Consider the following 21,886-nt stretch of genomic DNA (forward strand, 5'->3'; position numbering starts at 1 on the left):
CTCTGCAGAACCACAAAGTGGTCGGAAATTCAAGGTACGTACTTCCTTTTCCGGTTTTTTCCCCCCTCTTCTTTGAGAAAAAATAAATTTCAAATAGTCGTAGAAACAATGACTAAGAAAAGAGTACGATGTAATGCCTGTTGTCTTGAGCTGAGAAAAAAAAAAAACAAAACGAAACGAATTATTGTATGCAAATTTTCAAGCGTTCTTATTACTGAACATTATTAGCCTACTTTCCAAAAATGGAAAGCAGGCTTATGAGAATGAGTCATGTCTATGTGTATTTCCTTAAATAACCTACGTTTACTTTCCAATCGAAACCAAATTCACAGTACATGTGAAAGATAGGAGGTACCTATTATAACAACTACGGTACTTAATTTTCAGAAATAGGAGGGAACAAAGTGTAAATAAATATAAAATCGAAAAGGTATATATGAAATTTCATCTGCTATTTTAAGTTTTGTTATGACAAAATGAGACTGCCTATTTACTTTTAACCAAGCAGAAAAACTTGCCTTTTAATGTACATAAACCAAAAGAGTGTAATATGCTAATGTACACAATATACATAGGGTGTGTCCCAAAATAAAGATTCCTCATGATTCACTTTATGTTGGAATAATGATAATTTTAAGTCGGGTTACGTGTTTATGGTTGTTGTTGTTGTTTGTTTTTTTTTAGGAGCATTAGCAACTAAGGCCATATTGCTCCGGGATATGCGGTGGTCATTCCCTGACGTTTCCGCATCCTCCGTATTTGGTGGTGATGGGCTCGAACCCCGGTCTAATCAAGAAGCGTGTGCTACGCACTACTGCTCCTTCCCACCTGACGTGTTTATGGAGTTTTTCTTAGTGAAATCCCTATTGTAAGCTAGAAGTATGCATTTTTTTTTTTTTTTTTTTTTTTTTTTACAGGTCTTATTCAGCTAATATGTCAAGAACACATGAAGATTTCAAAGCCGCAATTTATGATGCCCCCTCCCGGCGTAATTTGGAAAAATATATTTCTTTCAATTATACCTCCTCTAAATCAATTTCTGCGTGCATCCTCCCTGTGACATTATTCAGAAATCTATTAAAATACCCGCAGTCTTCTTAATCTCTAGTAAATCAGTAAAATTTCTTACAATTAAAAGTAGTCCGCAGTTGTAACAGGAAGCACGCTTTGTAAGCTCGTAATTTGCAGAAGGAAAAGGGGAAAGAGAGAGCTGAAAACCATTATTTTCACTGATTACACATCACTACGGAAGCATGACGCAAAGAGATTCGCTTCGTAGATTTATTGTTTTGAAAATAAGATTTTATCCCCCATTTCGAGAATGGTGAAACTGCTTGCAATAAGCTAACCAACTCAGATCAGAAAGGGCAGTTTCCTTAACTGTCCCACTTTTTTAGACTTGCTCTACTTCCTGTTTGATTACAGGTTATAAGCAATCGGTTTACCACTTTTGTTCTTAATGTTCACTACGGAAACAAACCTTATGGGCAACTCGTAACGGGGCACTTCCCTGTTTGGCCTCCATTAAAGAAGTCGAACGTTCGCTAACGGTTGTAATTATCGGCACAATACAGGTCTGCTGCATATTAACCAGGATGTGTAGAGACATTCTTGCAACCCCATCTGTAAGCAGTCTAATAACCTCGATGACCTTTCCCATCATATGTCACCGTTATCGTGCTTAAATGTCGTCATCGGGTTTCTGTTTATCACGTGAGAAATATATAAGCTTACAGTGCAAATCCGATCTTGATTTAAATCATTTTAATTAGTTTTCCAAGTCCCAAAACGAGATGACTATCCCGCACACCTTTCCGCACTGATTAACAGTGAACGACTATTTTGTGTCTAAATTTTACAAGGTGACCGCTGAATTACCCCCCCCCCCCCACATAAAACCGGATGGCGTACAACCATCTCCTCCTAAGATATCTTAAGGAGTTGCAGGTACAACGCACGGACGCTACCACATAATGGAAGACGGGCCTGATATCTATTCTCCAAGTGGACTGTGAGGTAATTTCGTGACCAGACCTAGGCTCTCCACTTCGCTCTACGGGGTTTCTTCCGCCCTGCCCAGAGAACTGGCCGCCGGGATCATGCGCAATTAATTAGTTTTCGTTGACGGCTCCCACTACTACAGCAGCAAAAAGGTCATCTTCGACTTACCTCGTAGACAAGAAGGGTATTGTTTGAGCTACGCAAGCACACAATCATTCTTCAATGTCCGTGTTTAACTACAAACAGACGCCCACGTCTCAATTTAAACTTTCCAACCGTCCCCAGATGGAACTGTGTTGGTAGAATGCGTGCTTTCATGATTTATACCGTTGGATTTTACTAAGGTTAGTTTCCCATAGATTGTTGAAGGGTGGAGAAGTTCGGTAATTTAAGCCAAAGATGTGTCCCTCCCTTCGAATACTGTTTGCATATCATTAAAGTAGATTTGTTTAGAATATGCGAAATTACATTTAAGGCAAAAGGATCCTGTTTGTTGAGTGAGCGATGAAAATCATCTCCTTTTACCATTGGAAAGAAAATATAAGATGGAGTTTCCGTGCAAACTGGATCTTCACTATAACTATAACTTGGAATTTTCTTAAAAAAATTAGTCGAGATTACGCGGTTAACCCTGAAGTATCATTTCCGTATTTATATGATGCCAAAGTTTGTTTTCTTTTACAGAGGAGACCTAAGTGCTAGCAGTAAAGCACAAAACGTTTTTGTATAGCCAAGTAAAATGGGGGATGGAAGTTATGCTGGAAAGAGTTAATCAAGCGGAAAGAGATCTATCTCGGAGTTATCACTAATAAACAATTCTTCCATCTTATAATGCATACAATATCCGTTCCAAACACTTCAATTACCAAAACCTTCCATTATAATCTGGAGTGTTTCAGATCGTTTTAAGAATACGATGCGGTCCATATCTTACCGGGTCAAAGTTCTTACTTTGTTATCTCTAAAACTTGCTTTCCGCACTTAAGTTTTAAGTGTTATTTATCCACCATAGGTCAAGATCCTTTTGCAGTGGTTACACAAGAGCTGTTACTTTTCCGTACGCTATATATATGGAAAACCTAGACAGTTGCCATCAACAGAAGCGATAAGGCATTTATATAAAAGGCTTTTCTTTTATAGAAAACAAAAACATATTGTACTCTATTTCTCTTTTTATAACATGAAAAAATAAAAAGAAGGGTGGTAAGATAATTAATCCCATGAAGATCTGAAGTTAATTCAGAACTGTTCAAACAAGTTCTGAGGTGAAATTGTAAAATGAAAAATAGTATTGTATATGTAATATTTTCCGATAATTCTACAACTTTGGTCTCATAAACAGCACACACTTTTACATATGGATTTTGTTAATGTTTCTATGATCCAAGGGTATTATTTCAATTGATTTCCTTTTTCAAGTTAAAGAATAAAGCTAATATAAGTATTTAATGTGAATATTTTTCATAATTTTATGACTTGCATGCGATTAAACTCATGCTTTTGGTTTGTTTCTTATGTCTTCCGTGGACAACTGATGGCTGATTACACTAGAAATCATGTTAATATTTCGCTTTCCTTGATAGCTTGGCGAAATCTTTCTCCTTGCTCTTCGTTTGTATTCAACAAACATCTGTAACTCAGAATCCTTGTTTCCAATTAAATTATAAATAACGTTTTTGAAGCCAACTCTTGCTTCTCTTTCAACTTGGCTGACTGCTCCTTTAAAATATTCGTCCAATATCGATGTCATATTCTGAAGTCCAATAAAGACAACTAAAACTTTCTAAAAGGTAACAGCTAGGGATCTGTTGCAAATATACTTGATTGCAACCAACTACTGTATTCTTATTTCGATGCTTTCACAAACTGCTTCATAAAGTCTAGTTTTATATAGAACAGAGGAAACAGTGCACTGTTGAGTCAATCGACGTTTCGTGAATATTTCTGTGAACTAGATGACGTCTAGATATCCACAGCCTCTTTTCCCAATGGTTATCCATTGGCAAAAGCAGCTGTGTACGCCTAAACTCTGCTGTTCCATTCACAAATTTTGGAATAACAAGACTCTTGACCAAGCAGCATGCAAAAATATTTTCAGATGCTCGCATCTGATCCACTCATTATACTGAACCTTTTTCGAGAAGTTCAAAATTTTTGTTTTCTTTCTTTTAAGTGAACAGAATCGGTTGTAAGAATAAAAGCGTAAACAACTTTCAAAATATGCCAGGGGAAAACATATGCATATTCGAAATAAGTAAAGGAAAAATTATTGCAGACCAGTGCGATCGGCATGCAAACAGAAATAAAAAATAAGAAACTCTTTGAAATCTGACACCCTCGAGGACTGAGTTGGGTTTTAAAATTTTTTCTGATTTTAAAAATACGACTGAACAAATATCGCTAAGTTCCGATTTTTCCACCATTTTAAGTAATAATTTGTCATGTTGAGCTGCATGACAAGTTATGGAAGACAAAAACCTTGGTTGTGTATATCTGTTTACGCCCTAAAGTTTGTAAAAATACGTTCGGAGACAAACTGGAGTATCTTTTTTAAACTCTGCACATTCAATTTTAAAATCAGTGAGAAGGTAAACCTAATGCTACTGAGCTATTTTTATATCCAACAGCAGCCTACCATTATCGAAAGGTGCAAATGGGTCACAGTAATTTTTCTAGTAGCATCGTCTTGACTTCACATCCGACCATAAACTTAAGTTCAATGGAGCATCCCCAAATAGGCTTACTATACGGGGATGCTCCATTGAAATATCAAAGGTTAACTAAAGTAACAACTTCAATGAGTGCAAGAAAACTAACACATTACACGAGTATTCAGAGCTTTTTGCCTGTATCAAATATCAGTTAGGCTACGTACGTTACAACACAAATATCCCGGGCCCAGTTGGGCAAGTCACTGATTTAATCTAGTAGTGTAAAATAGCTGCTTGCAGACAACTAAGCTGGGTTTTGCCAAACAGACTTTGACCTGTCTACCATGTTGATACAATGTAGCATTAAACCTTTAACACCACACCTCTTGTCTGTCCTTCTGTCTATAAACATTTTCATCTTTTAGATTTTCAAATTTTAAAATTTGCATTTCTTAAAGATTTAGTATTACTGTGTATGCCTTGTCTGGTATACACAGAGAACTGTCCACTTCACAACTCGGTAAAAAAAAAAATAGCGCAACTGCAGGAAGACTAGATAAATAAATAAATAAATAATACGTCTACTACAACGTACATGTACGGGCTATCGACTACGGCTGTTGCTATTGATACACAAACCTGCACCAATAACAGGTCGCAGAAAACCTAGCCCACTGCGCCAATCCGGGCTAATTCATACACTGTTACATGCAGAATAGCAATAAGGTTTGCCTATAATGAAAACTTCTATTCTGGGAACTAGTTTAACTCCACCCGAACTACATTTAAAAACATTATGAATTTTATTATAATTGAATCGTAATTAGGTGCCACAGAAGAAGGGGCAAGCAGTGGAATGGCTTATTTATATCCTAATATATTCGTACCGGGATATAAATAAACCATAATAAACATCTTGATATATTCGTACTAATAAATTGCTGTTTAATGCCCAGGCCAAAAAAATAAAATAATAAAATAAATACATATACATGTTCTCAACCTGAATGATAAGTTTTTTAACACTTTAAAAAATTAATCAATTTAAAAATGAAAAAGAAACAAAAAAAAGTGACAGATTTAGAAATATTAAAAAGATCTATTAAACATTTTAAAATTAGGTTTCTTCCATACTATTCTTAACATTTTTATGTGCTTTTTTTTTTATTTTTAGCTAAGAAATCGTTAGACCTCAATTTATAAACGAAAACATGCACGTTTAACTGATTAAACTCCGCCAATATTTTCAAAACTCGACGCATATACTACGTCTACTCAACTGCGCTGGTAACCAGATTTCCCAATAACATATATAAACTACATTTTGTACATTATATATAATAAAACTATTCAATTTTTATCAACATGTAAAAAACACTTATCAAAAAGTTGTCGTTTGGCATTGATACATAATGAATCGTTTGGTGGTGTCCATTACTGAACTGGAAGTAAAAAAAACGATATTATTCTACCGATTTTTCTAAAACACACACACACACGGGTATTTATTATTATTATTATTAGCCATATGGTGCAAGGAAGCCTGAGGATTATGCTGCACCAGCCAAAAAAAAAAAAAAAAAAAAATTCCCGAGTTACCCAGAGAGAGAGAGAGAGAGAGAGAGGAATGATGATATCCAGCTCAGGATCCTGGGTGTGCCAAGCCCATACTCACCAGATGTGAGCCCCTGGGGTTAATTTATATAAACTGAGAATAGTGTCATTTTAAACTCATCCACTTACACACCTCTAGTAATCGAAAACGTTACAGTTAGCTAACCTCGAGTTTCCCATTACTTTCGAGATCTTTAATGATTAAAAGTATCTACAACTAACCCTTTAAGCCTTTCTCTGGTCAGATAATTCAGTTGATTGTATTTTCATCTTTACTCAAAAATATCTTCGAACATAAGATAATGTTCCAGTAAATACTTAGATTTAAAAATCATCAGCTGTCAAACCAAACAAACTTACCTGACCAAATATTAAGCGCAAAGTTGCCTCAAACACTGTAATGATGTCGCTGTTCGCTTCACTCCACCTTCATAGACAGTTGCTAAGAAGAGATTTTTCGTGGCTTCACTTCACTAGCACTTCACCACCAGGACTAATTTCCTTTTCATTACACTTCATAAAACCGGCTCAGTCCCGAAACACCATCTTCGAGCGGACGCCAGTTCATCTACCTTGCACACACAACAAAACTGGGCTACCAGCTAACGGAGAAAATTCGTCTGCTACTGACGCTGGCGGTGCTGCAGAGCGCGGGTAAGGTCGTTTGGTCGAGTCCATTACTGAACTGGAAAGGGATGGGTAAATCGAGTGAAAATGTCTTTCATGCCTGACCTCTAACGACGTCTGGGGAAAACCTGCAAACAGATCGCGCTGCAGAGACAGAAGTCTACATGTTTCAACAGGATGTAACCAGAATACGGGGTTGGTTTACAATGGGACACATTTGTGTTGTGTTGACAGTTCTGTAGCTAATGAGATAAGGCACGTTTTTCAACAATAGCAGTCTATATTTGTGTGTAAACAGAACGAACCACTATCTGTATTTTTAATAAATACGAATTTTATCGGATAATATCAAGACAAGCGAACTTGGAAGATAAGCGAATTACGATAACTTTATGTATCACATTCAGATTAATATTTAGTGACAAACTAAATATTAATCTAACTAAAACAGAAAGTTTTTTTGTTTTACTTCATAATTCTAACCATAAACACCGAGAAAATAAAGATGTAGGTTGATAAAAGCAATAAATAGCTTATTAAATGCAGATACAGAATAATTAAAAAGTGGAAACAACAGAACAGGTCAAATTTTAAAAAAAATAACTGGAGAAAATCGAATTGCGGTTACTGAAAACATTTTCACAAGCCCAATTATCACGCTGTCTTTATAGGAACAGAACATGAATTACAAAATACGCTAAGTTTTATAAAACAATCAAGGATATGATATGATATGATGCTTTGAGAGCAAAAAGGTTCAGGTTTGCATTTAAATGGAATAAAAAATTAACTTGGAAAAGTAATTATTATGCTAGAAAGAAAATACCGAAGAAATCAATAATTATGTACAAAGTCAGCTATAAGAACTATATTGAATTCTTCACATTTATGACTACAATAACAAACTGTGTCCAAGGTTACCTGAATAACAACAAAAAAATGTACTTGGCGTAATTGTCGTGTTCTGAATTAACGTATATAAGAACTAACTAAAGCCTGAATAGTCAGAATGGAAGATTGGGATTGATATTATTGTATTTTGAAGTAGCGTCACCTAAGGCGTCGGTGTGTAAGCTATGGTAAATCTGTTTTCGGGATTCACAATTGTAATGTTCTGGTAGGACTTTGGGAGTTCTATAATCTTCAGTTCGAGTGCATCCAACGCCTTTGTGATAGTCAATGGATGCCACCCGGTGAAAGACAAAATATGGATGGAATGAGGATTATGTTAATTCAGGTGTGGAGGATGGGGAATCCCGTAACACTTGAACCCAGGAAGGGTGGCACCCTTCCTGGTCCTGCACCTCCAGTAGTTACGCCTATGAATATTCCCACCGTCAATCATGACAATTTCCGCGCAAACAGTTGTTAAGATGATACTAGAAATTCGAGAATGCATTGAAACTGTGAGCTTGAATTTCATCCGCCCATATCATTCAACAATCACTCCGCTGCGAGGTAAATCTGATACAGAAAGCAAAAGGTGGTAAAAAATGTACGCAAAGGTGACAGCGAAAGATGATGCGTAAGCGCGATGCACAAAACGAATGAAACTTTTAAAAGTACTGTCGAGACCTGAACTTGCTACAGAAACTGAAAAGCTGCCAATGAATTGGGACCAATAGATTGAATTTCATAATATCCATTTTGGAATCCCTCAACTATTGAGCGACAATGATTCAAAACCGTTAGTTGTCTGACGGCACCAGGGGTTCCCCCATCTCCGCATGATAGTGAAATTTTATAAAATGTTACCAGACAGAAATCAAAATGACAGGCCTTGTTCAAAGAAGATTACATACCAGATGAACTTTAAACTGCTGCAAATTATACCGGATTTTTCTATCCATCACTTAGTGAAGGCATATGCCAATCTGCGGGTTGGATTTGACTCGTCATGGTCTTGTTAGACCGTTTTAAATCAATCGCAAGATAGCAGGTAACAGTTATGTACAACTCTTCAGTAGCACTGCTGTACCTACTATTAATTAGGTACAGCAGTGTACGTACGATAATTTCGTCTTTTTTTTTTTTTTGCCTACTTTTGTAACAAGAATGCTTGTTCATATTACCATCGTGATGTGCGGGCTTGATATGATTAGCACGACCAGATGTGCGGGCATTTTTTTGTAAAACAATTTTCTAGTTGATACACTGGACGACACAGACCACCAAAACTTTTACCGCATTTTCCAAACGCAACACTCACGCGTAGGCGTCACTTCTTGCGCAGGCGTAGTGAAAGACGAAGCCATGAAATAGTGATACTGTATACAGTACAGTATATGCCAACATTGCATATCTTCTTATCGATTAATTAAATTATAACTTTATAATTAATTAAATTATAACTTTATGAAACAGCTAATACAACTGTATAACATTTATTACTCTTCTCCCATATACTTTTAAGTCTCTTTTCTCTATATATACATTTGTATTTCTTCACAAGCGACGAGTCTTACGTAACTAAATACTAAAAGTATATTTAGTATTTATCTACGAATTTCTTTTTTCCATAAAATTTGTTTTGGAAAAAAAAAAAAATAAAAAAAAAAAAAATATATATATATATATATATATATACAGTGGAACTTCTCTATTACGAACTTCTATTTAACGAATTTCTCTATATTACGAGAATATATGTACTATATTCTCTATACACGAAACAATTCACTGTATGGCCAGCGCAGCGAAGTTTGCGGTGTAAGTATCGGCAAGAGCTGCAGCCCAGTAATTTTTACATTTGTGGAAACAATGTCGAAGAGAAAGTGTTTAAGTATTAATGATAAAGTAAAGATTCTTCATGATATTGACCAGGGTTTTTAAAAAAAAGATATTGCGGAGAAATATGGCATACCTGCAAGCAGCTTATCTACGGTTTTAAAAAATCGAGAATCAATTTTAAATGCAATTGAAGGAGGAGCAGACAAGAAGCGAATTAAGTTGTGTATATACGAAGATGTTGATAAAGCTGTTCTAAAATGGGTGCAAATGATACGTGAAAAGAATATACCAATATCGGCTCCAATAATTAAGCAACAAGCTCTGAAATTTGCACAGTCCCTGGGACATACAGAATTTAATGCGAGCTAGATAAATTTAAGAATTGTGGAAAAGGTTATTTGTGGAGAAAGTGTTAATGTAAGTGAAGAAGATTGGAACAGTTGGAGGAACAATACCTTAAAGAAGATTTTGGAAGAATATGAGCGTAAGGATGTTTTTAATGCTTACGAAATGGGTTTATTCTTTAAATGTTTACCGAATAGAACACTCGCTTTTAAAGATGATAAATGTTTTGGCGGAAAACAAAGCAAAGAAAGAATCAATGTGCTAGTTGGAGCAAATATGACAGGAAGTGAAAAATTAAAACTTTTAGTCATCGGAAAATCAAAAACCGAAGATGTTTTAGAGGCACAAAATCTTTGGAAGCTGACTACACCTTTAATAAAAAAGCATGGATAACCAGCGATATCTTTGAAGAGTGGATATTAAAACTAGACAAGCGTATAACAAAAGAAAAAAGGAAAATCGTGTTGGTAACTGACAACTGTCCAGCACATCCTGCCAGTATTTCTGCCAAACTTAAAAGTGTGAAGTTGTTTTTACCACCAAACGTGACGTCAAAACTCCAGCCAATGGACCAAGGCATTATTAAAAATTTTAAATTTCATTATCGAAAGAGAATAATAATGAAGATTGTCAATGCGTTATCAGAAAATAGAAACTTGGAAGTTACAATTAACCTTAGAGATTGCATCTCTGAACTGGCAAAAGTTTGGACAAACGATGTCACTGAATACACTATTCAAAATTGTTTTTCGAAAGCGGGATTTGCATTGAATACAGAAGTCGAACATCAACTGGATGAACAAGATGAACTGCCCCTTTCACAACTAAAAAACCTTTGGACATTATTAGAATCGTCCGGAAACATCGAAAATGAAATAACACTGGATAGTTATGTTTATGTAGATCAAGATCTGACTACAACAGAACATCCAATTGAAGATGAAATACTGCTGAACAGTGTTAGACGCGACCATGATCACGAAGAAATTAACGATGACGCTGAAGACACATCAGAACAACCCGTAGAAAGGCCAACTCGGGAAGAAATGATTAACGCTTTTAAAACGGTTCGTATGGGTCTACAGTTTTGTGAAAGTGTTCCTGATAATGTTTTTAATGCTCTGAACAAATGTGAGGTTTTCTTTGAGAATCAGACATTTTTTAATTGCACTGTGCAAACAAAAATTACGGATTTTTTTTAATTTGTGATACTTACCGGCGAAAATTGTGTAAACGTAATTTAAATAAGTGTTTTTGAAATAAAATACATTAAAAATAAATGCAGATTCGTTTTCATTTTCTAATTAAATAACAATTTCTAATAAAAAAGATATTCTGTATAACGAAATTTCTCTATAACGAATTTTTTCGCTGGATTTATCGAATTCGAGTTCGACTATTTCTATTTGTCTGATTTTAATGAAATTTGTAATGGCTCGAAAAATATTTTTAAAAGGCCCAAATATAAACACAGGTCGCAGGTTCGAATGCTGTCTTCGATATGGGTGTTCCGATTGTCCAAATATTTTTTAATACGAGGTGTAAATAGTAAGATATGATTTCAACAAATCGAATTACTTAAGTGCAAAACTTAAGGAGCAACACTATTTCTAAAGGTGCGAAAGCTGGAAAGCAAAATTTGAATCGTGATGAGAAGGCTCACTTAAACAGATAAAAGCAGCAGTTCAGCAGTTACATGCAAATTACCGAATGGTGAGCACGATTGTTACAGATGTTCCATTGGTTTCATACATCGCTACAGACAACGAAATGGCCAATAGACAACATCTGGGCCAACCGGGCTAGCCGGGTGGGTAAAGTGCCTGCCTGGCAACCCAAAGGTCGCGGGTTCGAATCCCGCCTCGGGCTTGGATCAAAGTACTGCAAAAACCTTGGGAGGTGCATTATGGCCACAGAAGCCGATGCGCCAACAACTACCAAAAAAAAAAAAAAAAAAAAAAACATCTGGATGACTTTACCCGGGGTCGGATAATTGGGAAGTGCGAGGAGTGTGGCTACAGAGTTCGGTATCGCCCATAGCATCGTTTCACGTGTGTGGTTGGCCTTTTCAAAACGACAGGTACAGCTGTTCGAAGGACCAGTGGTGGTCGTCCACGAAAAACAACGCCCAATGATGACCGCTATATACTCCTACAGGCCAAGAGGGACCGACACCAGACAGCGGGATCCATTGCAAACCAGCTGCGGGAGCACAGGATGCAGAATGTCGTGGTTTACTGTTTACAGGCGACTCCACAAAGGTGAACCGTTTGTCCGATTTACAGGCGACTCCACAAAAGTCGTTTTACAGACGACTCCATAAAGGTGGACTGTTTGTCCAACGGCCAGTACGCTGTGTCCCTTTAACACCTGCCCATCGGAGACACCGTTTACAGTGGTGCATCAAACACAAGGACTGGACAGCAGCGCAATGGGGTAAGGTACTCTTTACTGATGAGAGTACATTCAGTCTCAGCAGCGATTCTGGACGTCAGCTAATCTGGCGAGAGGTTGACACACGGTATCACCCCACAAACATCACTGAAAGGGATCGATATGGCGGTCAAGGTGTTCTCGTCTGGGGAGGCGTTATCTTGGATAGACGTACACAACTCCAGATACTGGAAGGCGGTACTGTAACCGGTGCACGCTACTGTACTGAGGTTAATCCTTCCCCGTGTGCGTCTGTTCCGAGGTGCCATTGGCCCCGAGTTCGTGTTTATGGATAACGCCACACCACATCGCACTGGAGCTGTTGATATGCTTTTGGAAAGTGAGGACACTGTTCGTATGGATTGGCCTGCCCGTTCCACAGATCTAAATCCCATCGAACACATATGGGACGCTCTAGGGAGACGCCTAGCAGCACGTCCACACCCACCAGAAAATGTTCGCCAGTTGAAGATCGCGGTGACAGAGGAATGGACGATGTTACCGCAAGAACTTATCAACAACATTGTTCTTAGTATGGACAGGCGGTTCAAAGCCTGCATCGACATTAGGGGTGGTCCTCAGGAGGAGATATGCTCCTCCTGAGGACCACCTTTTCCATTTGTTCCATCTTTGGCAATGATGCATCTGTATCATGGCAGCTATGTTTCCATTTTTGAATCAAGTCCCTCTGTACCGTTTTGTTTCCGTTGTTGTGTCGGTGTTGTTTCCTTCAAAATTTTTCTGTACCTCACGAGGTTCCTTTGGTATGCTTTCCCCATATCCAGGCCACTCCTATGAGAAGCTACAGGTGAAAGCCTGACTGGTCCTTAAGTTTTGCACACCAGTGTACTAATGAATGACCTCTTAAAATGGATGATTTTATACATCAAAGATAACATAGTAACAATGACATACAGTCTGGTAAATATGTAAAACAGAGATTGGCGCTTGGAAAATGTTAATGAAATATTATGCATAAATTTGGTATCTACAGTACTTTTTTTTTTTTTTTTTTTAAGTCCGACTAGCCTATTTTCTATCTGCTCTTGTCGACTACGACTCCGAAAGGTTCCGGATTTTTGAGGTTCAACTGTACTCTGATTTTCATTCCTTGTTTCAAACAAACGAAACAACAGAATCATGGAACTGCAATGAACTAAAGTTGTGCTTTTGTTCAGAGCCCTTAATATGCAACGTCCCTCCCCCATAAGTAACTTACAACATCTAATTTAGAACGAAGGAAAATATTAAACAAGTTTAAAGATTTTCAGCACACCATAAAGTTCTTTTAGAAACGTTACAGTAGATTTTTTGTGGATATTTCCGATTTTGTTTGCCTTCTCCACGTATCATCTGGTGTCATTCTACACGTTCTTCGTGAGACGAGTCTCGAAGAGTCCATGGGAGACACGTGGGATCGTTTACGTCAATCTCGTTGTACAGGTCGGCTCACGAGGAGGTTCATGGTCACATGATCCTCTACACATTTACCTTCGTGACAAGTAGCACGTGCCGTGTGGTGGAGACGCCGTTCGTGGAAGGACACATTAATGGAGACAACTTCCTGTCCATTGTTGTTTCTACCACATATAGCAGATTAGCAGATGGCCAATGGAGACGTCTGTCTGCGTTAATAAGAGCATTTCCAGATGTGATCAAACTCTATTACTTAATGTTTAACCGCACTACGTTGCAAAAAATTAGCATCATCAACATGTGCCAATTCTCTGGTCCAGAAACAATTATCAGCTGAGTGAGAACAACTGCATTGGTCAAAACTAGTTCTCACCGGAATGAATAGTTTTATTCCTATTCTGATAGAAAGAAGTAATAATCAATAATCATTTATGTAAATTTATTATATATATATACGCAGAAATATTTATTTTACCGCATAAAACACACTCACAATTAATAGGGCACGCTTTTTTTTCTCTTGTATCTTGTAATTCATAAGTGCTCATGATTTTCAGAATGCATTGTCGGAAGTTAGTTACCGTATTAGTCGGCTTATAAGACGCTGTGGCGTGGAAGACGCACCTTAATTTTGGAACGGTAAATTTAAGAAAAAACTTTTAAAAAAATGTATTGTTAATACGTTCGAAATTTAAAATTCAATGAAAATAAAACCAAAAATATAATAAAAAATGGATTATTATTCTTATTATTTTAGTATTATTCAACTTCAGATTCATTACTGACTTGATCATCATTATCTCCATCGTCATAATCATGCTGATGTTCTGTTTCCCTGTTCTTTGGCATATTTTACTATTTTTAGCTTAAATCCAATAGTATAATTTTGTCTTCTTGATGTCATTGAGTAGGGCTTAAATGTATAACTTTAACCACTTGTTACTCCAACAACAGCCTGGTAATTACTGAAAAGTGTACTGACCGTGATCGCGATGTAAACTAATGTAGATTACGCATGTGCTGTATTACCACTTTCGGCTTCTGAGACGCAGAACCATTTTTTAAGGAATTCATAAGGAAAAAAAGTGCGTCTTATAAGGCGACAAATACGGTAATTTCAAACGAATGCCAGTTGCGAAAGGCAATGTAGAATACAACTACAACGGACCCTATTTTGAAAATTTTCGCTCTCTTAATTGGATATGATAATAAATTTGCTTGTTCTCCCGATACGAACACTACACCCAGTCAAGAAGACGAAAACAAAAGGCGGCCCTAATTTCCTATTGAAAAGACATGAAAAGAAAACAGAATTTCCTGTGCTGAAGAAATGAAGCTAAAACTGATAAAATGTACAATAGTGCAACGTACTGTACAGACGTATGAATTATTTGAAATTAAAATACGATTTTCTAGAAATCTGTCTTTCAAAAAAGTGGTGTATTCCATATCAAAAAGGGGGGGGAGGGCGATGAAAACAAGTAAATATTTAATATACAGATTTTACTTGATGTACTTTATTGTGCTCCTAAAGGTGCTTCATAACGTTCCATGTTGGGACCATTGCAGTCCAGGGATGGAATTAAGGCCAATTTTTCTGCTTCCACTTCCATCTTACTTTTGACTTAGCATTAATAGATACAAGGAATATTAATACAAATGATACAAGGAAACAAATTTATACAGCATCAGCGAGAAAAAAAAACTACCTGCCTCATCTGTTCATCCCCTCTAATAATGTGTCTAATTCTTTCTTAAATTTATTCAAATTACCCACTTCTACAATACCAGATAGAACTTTTTTCCCAGCAATCAACTACCAGCATGCTGAAGGCAAATTTTCGCATATCTATCGTGCGCCCATTCTTTCTCAATTCGAATTTATGCCCCCCTCATTGTGTGTAATCTGAGCAAGAGGAAAAATTCCATCAGCATTGAGCTTGCTCAGTTTATTCAAACTTTTAAACACTTCAATCAGGCCTCCTCGCAGGTGCCTAGTTTCCAAGCGCTGCAGTATGGAGAACTGGGGTTTTTATGGTAAGAGTACCCTTCTCTATTCTTGAATAATCTTGTTTCTCTTCTCTGCACCCGTTCCAACAATTCCGCATCCTTCTTAAAATGAGAATTCCGGACCTTCATACAGTACTCAAGATGCAGCCTAGCCACTATCTTATAAAACTTGACAATATTGACTTGTAGCCTGGTGCGCTAATTTGCAATAAATGTTTGTTAAATTCAACATAATCGATGAAAATCAGCACATTTCGGCCATTATACTGAATATTACTTCTTACCATTGCCTTTTAACCCATTGTGTTAACGGCTGATTGCAAGTGGACAGGTTCTAGTGCTGCCGCTGCAAATCCATGCAGTGGCGAATTTAAACGAAAGTCAGCTCAACAGCTGTTTATGGCCTTCTGAAATTAGTGAGCCCTCTGAATGAGATTATGAAAGTACTGAATCTCAGGCAGTGTCGAGAGCTAACACTGCAACTTAACACATCCTCAACTTTATTCATATTCATATACAAGCATTCATTATTTACGTATGTGTTATAACACATGTGGTGGGTCAGCATGTAGGCAATGGAGCTTGCTACTCTGTTACTGTTCACTGCATGAATTCGGTTAGCGGGGAAGTTACAACTATAAAAATGTGGAAAAGAATAGGGGAAAACAGGAAGTGCGTAAGACATCGTAACACGAACCACCTGGCAACTGGTAGGACCGACGGAAAGGGAGATCAAAGAATGCGCTCGCTTGGAAACAGCTGTAGGCCTACCAAGTAATGATTTTGAAGAGTGCCTGCAGTGCAAAGAGACAAGACGATATGCAAATATTCAAAACAGCACAGTTGGTTAATTGTAGCTACCATAGGGAGATCAACGGATTAAAATGATTCCCCTCAGAGTTTTATAAGAGATTAAAAAAAAACTTGAAATGAAATAAAAACATGTACACTATATCTTGTATATTTAATTATGCAGTTAAACAACAACAACAAAAAAAACAAAAAAAAACTGATGAATTTTAATGCATTATTGAAGAATAATTTAATCAAAAATTATTTAAAAAATAACTTTAAAAGATCCTATCTGCGGTACTTTTCATAGTGTAAATAGTTATACAGTCCTTAGTGAAAAAGGAAATCGTATATTTATTACATATTTAGAATATTACAATAGATTTAGTACTTTTAGCAATATACACTTTTTTCTGAACTAGCCCAAAAAAAAATAATAAAAATAAAAATATACAAAAATAAATAATATAAATTAATAATAAAAATAAATACATATAAAAATTCAAGGGTCCAGCTAACCCTAGAATTTCCCGAAGGCTGTCGGCTTCAACCTATCCACGGAGACAACTTATTCCAAGAAATAATAACTCTTTTTCTAAAAAAAAGAAACTTCCTACAATCCAGTCTAAATCTCTTCCGTCGTATTTGAATTTATGGTCGCTAGTTTTTGAATCATTTATAGCCGTGAAAATTTCGCCTTCATTCATTTTAATATTCCCTCTCAGAACCACATATAGACCTCAGGCTGATCCCCTAGTATGGTGGATGGTTGCCAAACTCTGTATTCGAAGTCATACCTCATACGGACGCACCTTTGCAGATTTAACCAAGCGGGCGGCTTTGCTTGTCTTTTCAGACTTTCAAGAAGCTCGGCGTCTTTTTTTTTTTTTTTTGGTGCGGACTCCACACTTGGACACAATATTCCAAGTATGATCTTACAACTGCCTTATACAATGAGTTTATGACCTCCAGATCTCTACACGCAAATGTTCGATAAATCATCAATAGGATAGATACTATGGACCTTTAATTTAACCCCAATAAGCGTATAAATTATTTGAAATTGTCATTCCCAAAGTTACATTTTGCTGTATTAATATATTTTATGTATATACTCCGATACGACCAGAAGGTCCGAGGAGTTTAAATCATGAATGCAGTTGTCAATCGTATTTAGCAGTCACGGGCTTGAACTACCGTCTAGTCAAAGTCTGTGTGCTACTGCACTCTCGCCTTTCAAGCCACACTATCCAAATTATCCTGAAGGAGAAGTGCTTGATGGCGATCATTAACCACTCTCGAGATATTCGGATCATTCGCAAATTTTCACGCCCTTCGTCGATGTTATTTTTAAAAAAATGAGAAACAACAGTGATCTTAGAGCCAATCCTTTGGGGAAATCAGCCGCTTTGTGGAAAAAATATATAAAAAATTCTTCGCGTCATTGGCGGGATTCCAACTCCAGTCTTTTCCACCCGGTTTGGAGAGGAACGTGACTATGCCAAGTGTGCTACCCACGAAGGAATTAGGGCATTAAGGGAAATGTCCTGTTATGGATATAGCTGAGTAGGAGAAGACAGAGTGGTTATCAACGAGCACTGCTCCTTTTGGACTAATGTTATTAGCGGAGTCCCCCAGGGTTCATTTCTGGGCCCACTGCTGTTTTCTATATTTATTAATGATAATGATGAAGTTGTGCTATATCAGGCTTAATGTCTAAGTGTGCATATGATATGAAGTTTGGCAGGGTAATTAATCACAGAAATCAGAGTATAACACTGCAACAAGATCTAGAGAAATTACGCAGATGAGCTGAGAAGTGGCAAGAAGTTTAATATTGTCAAGTGAAAAATGAAAGGTACTTTATATGGTAAGTAGTAATTCCACATTAACGTGCCAGCAGTATGATACCACATTCGGGCAGTGGAGAATGAGAAAGAGCTAGGGATAATTATATAGTCAGATATGAAATTCTCAGTAATGCAGTGCAGATAGGCAGCCAGGATGGCTCATAGGATTTGGTCAACGATATGCAGAAATTTTTCCAGCAGGGATAAGGATAATTATTCCATTATAAAGCAATGGTTAAATCTCACCTTGAATACTGCATACAGGTCTGGAAGCCTAATTTTAGGAAGGAAGCGGATCTGTTGGAACGAGTGCAGAGAAGAGCAATAAGATTGGTGAGGAGAGCAAAAGGATGCTCTTATCAGGAAAGGTTTCACTTTTACAAATTGCAGAGTCTGAAGGCTGGGCACCTGCGAAGAGATGTAATTGAGATGTTTAAGGCTAATTGAGATGTTTGGATTAAGTAAGCTCAATGGTAATGTAATCCTTCTTGCTCAGACTACGCACCTGAGGGGACATAAACTGAAATTGAGGAAGGATGGTTGCAATTCGGATGTGCGGAAATTTGCCAGGAGATGGTTGATTTTGGAAGAAACTTCCATCTGGTGTTATAGAGATAGGTAGTTTGAATAAACTCAAGAAAGAACTACATAAACTATTACAGTCGATGGACAAGTGAAATTTGAAATGTTGGCGGCTTCTTTTTTTTTTTTTTTTTTTTTTGCTGATATGCAATTTACATACGGCCAATATGGTATAAGTCGCTGCGCGCCTAAAATCCTACTACAACGTCACTTGAAAACGTTCATAATTTGTGTAGTTTCCTGATATTGTGCAATGGCCCTTGTGAGCACACAGTTTTAATAATCACCATCCTCCCAACACTGCCCAGAAAAGACCCGAGTTCGAATTCGTCGATGAGGCAAGGAATTTTTATGGGTCTTTTTCAAAACTTAGCTGAGTTGGTTAATCGAGTTCGTGTGAGTGTAGTATGGCTCTCTCTCTCTCTCTCAGAAACTGGGATTTTTCGTCCAGCAAATCGACCACATAACACACGCAATTTACGGACATTATACGAGCCATATTGCTCGTATACCGCGCAATATGCCTTAAGTTGTTTCTGATGCTTAAAACCGTACAACAGTATTGTACACCACATACTCCAATGCATCTGTAAATATGACAACATGATTCTTGTATAAAATATTAGATAATAAAATTACGGGATTAAGTCAATATAATTATTATGAATTAACCAATTATGGTCCTCCTAAAAGCTATGCTTCATGTAGTAGTGGTCCTGCCTATGACTACAAGTACAAGCTTACAAAGTTGCTAGCCGGGTGGGTAAAGTGCCTGCCTGCCTGGCAACCTAAAGGTCGCGGGTTCGAATCCCGCCTCGGGCTTGGATCAAAGTACTGCAAAAACCTTGGGAGGTGCATTATGGCCACAGAAGCCGATGCGCCAACAACTGTCCAAAAAAAAAAAAAAAAAAACGTTGCTAACTTGCATTAAAACGCCAATGAAAGTAATTTCTTTCAAGTCATTTAGCTCTTTGAAAGCAGCTCTATGGCTCGCTGATGTTCAGATAAAATGAGTTCCTTTCACCGATGTATTCAGTCTTGGAAAATATCATCCTGCCAGAACAAACTTCAATCTCAGAGGAAAGGAGCAGAATTTTTCCGAGTTCGTTATTCTGGATTTTCTGCCCACGCGACATGTACAGTAAATCATTTCGTGGAGAATTGCTAGGTGTTCAGACTGCGCGTTATCATGTCCGTTCTCCTTTCTGAAAACTTCTTTGCCTACTCAAAAATACGTGATCCGGACACTGCATCATCCTGTAATCCTGCTTCAACTTGAAGAAAATGTCTGCGTCACATTCGTTCAATTTCACCAGATTTTATGGCGATTCTCTGCTCAATATTATTTCTGACGGCAACCAAACGTGAAATAAAACTTGAAAAAGTGAACCAAAAAGATATGTCGCTCTAGGTCGAATTACAAAGTTTGACACCAATAATATCAATTTAAGTGATTAAAATAATGATTGGAAGGTGAAAACTGAATTTTTAGAGAAAGTAGGTAAAAAGCTATCTCAAAATGAACAACACTGAATGATCGGAAGAAATTTTAGAAGCGAAATGGTACTGAGACGATATTGTCGCCTTTACCATAAATCACTCATTTTTCGTTCATCTTCAGCATGTGATTGAAACATATTACTTTCAAAAAAACGACTACAAAACACAACCGATTGACACTACACTTTCATACACTACAGCTGTAAAGTTTAGAGAGTAAATTCAATAGCAAAACCGAAGCCAGTGTTGAAAAAGCCTCGTAGAATATTAATACAAAAAAAAAAAAAAAAACTACCAAAATGTTCTGATGTTTATTAAGGTGAATGTAGCGAACAAAGGTGAATTAAGGTGAATGTAGCGAACAAAATTCGCTTAAATATAAAATTATCAAAAAAAAAAATCAAAATTCTTCCGTAATATTGAACTGCAATATTTAAACATCTTAAGACCATATTATATATCTGACAGACCTTTTTTGTTTGTTTTTTGATATGCAGATTTTCTAATAAAGAAATTAGATAACTCAGGCTTATTATCCGGTTCGAATTAGGGCCTCCAGAAATTACATGATCTGTAATTTGTTCCGACAGGTACAGACGGAACAAATTATAGGGCTAGACCCTCACCTAGAGAGCATGAATCACAGTACAGTATGAAGATGGCATAAGAGTGGGGTGGGGGACGATCTAGTAGAAATCCCAAGCAAAATAAAAATAAAGAACGACACGTATGATGGTTTCATCAAATATTCAAGTCACAAATCAGGAGCATAAGGAAACATTAAATATACAGCCACGATCTATTGCGCATATTTCAAATCGAAACTCAAAGGCGTTGTTGGAATGTAATAAGGCTATATAGGACGTAAAATAATTAAATAATAACTAAGGGATCTGACAGCAGGATGTTTCACGTTTTATTTTTTCTGAAGATTGATCAGATAGCTTCCAGACAATATCAAGATATAAAAATGAAAGTATGTATTTACATTCTTCCTGTGAGAGATAGGGTTGTTACTAACTTAGGTAGACGCTTTCAAGGGATTATTTGATATTTAAGTGTATGATAACCATGAAAAAAAAAAAAAAAAAAAAAAACTAATACTAGCCATGATAATGACCGAGATGTTTTCAGTCGGTGAAGTGTGAAGCCGTACACTTCCCTTACTGAGACAATTAGCGAACAGGAAGTTGACATCTTTCAGCCCTGGTATCTATCTCTCTCTCCGTTGTATTTCAACTACCGATCAAAGTTACATTACCAAACAGGAAGCTATATGACCAAACAGGATGAATTAAATCTGCGAACAGGAAGTGGAGAATGTAGACCACAATG

At 36.9% G+C, this 21,886-nt stretch overlaps 1 protein-coding gene across 1 annotated transcript in view; it reads right to left on the reverse strand.

The window, feature by feature from the left end:
• LOC150077900 (leucine zipper putative tumor suppressor 2 homolog) overlaps positions 1–21,553 on the reverse strand; it is a 53,799-nt gene extending 32,246 nt beyond the window's left edge. Inside the window, exon 1 of the mRNA XM_090384254.1 lies at positions 21,540–21,553. The gene's annotated coding sequence lies outside the window, so the exon portion shown is untranslated. The remainder of the gene's footprint in view (positions 1–21,539) is intronic.
• Positions 21,554–21,886: the final 333 nt, after the last annotated feature.

The sequence above is a fragment of the Mastigoproctus giganteus genome, chromosome 11 (assembly GCF_048544385.1).
Source record: "Mastigoproctus giganteus isolate SK-2022 chromosome 11, ASM4854438v1, whole genome shotgun sequence".
In the NCBI taxonomy this organism is placed as follows: domain Eukaryota; kingdom Metazoa; phylum Arthropoda; class Arachnida; order Uropygi; family Thelyphonidae; genus Mastigoproctus; species Mastigoproctus giganteus.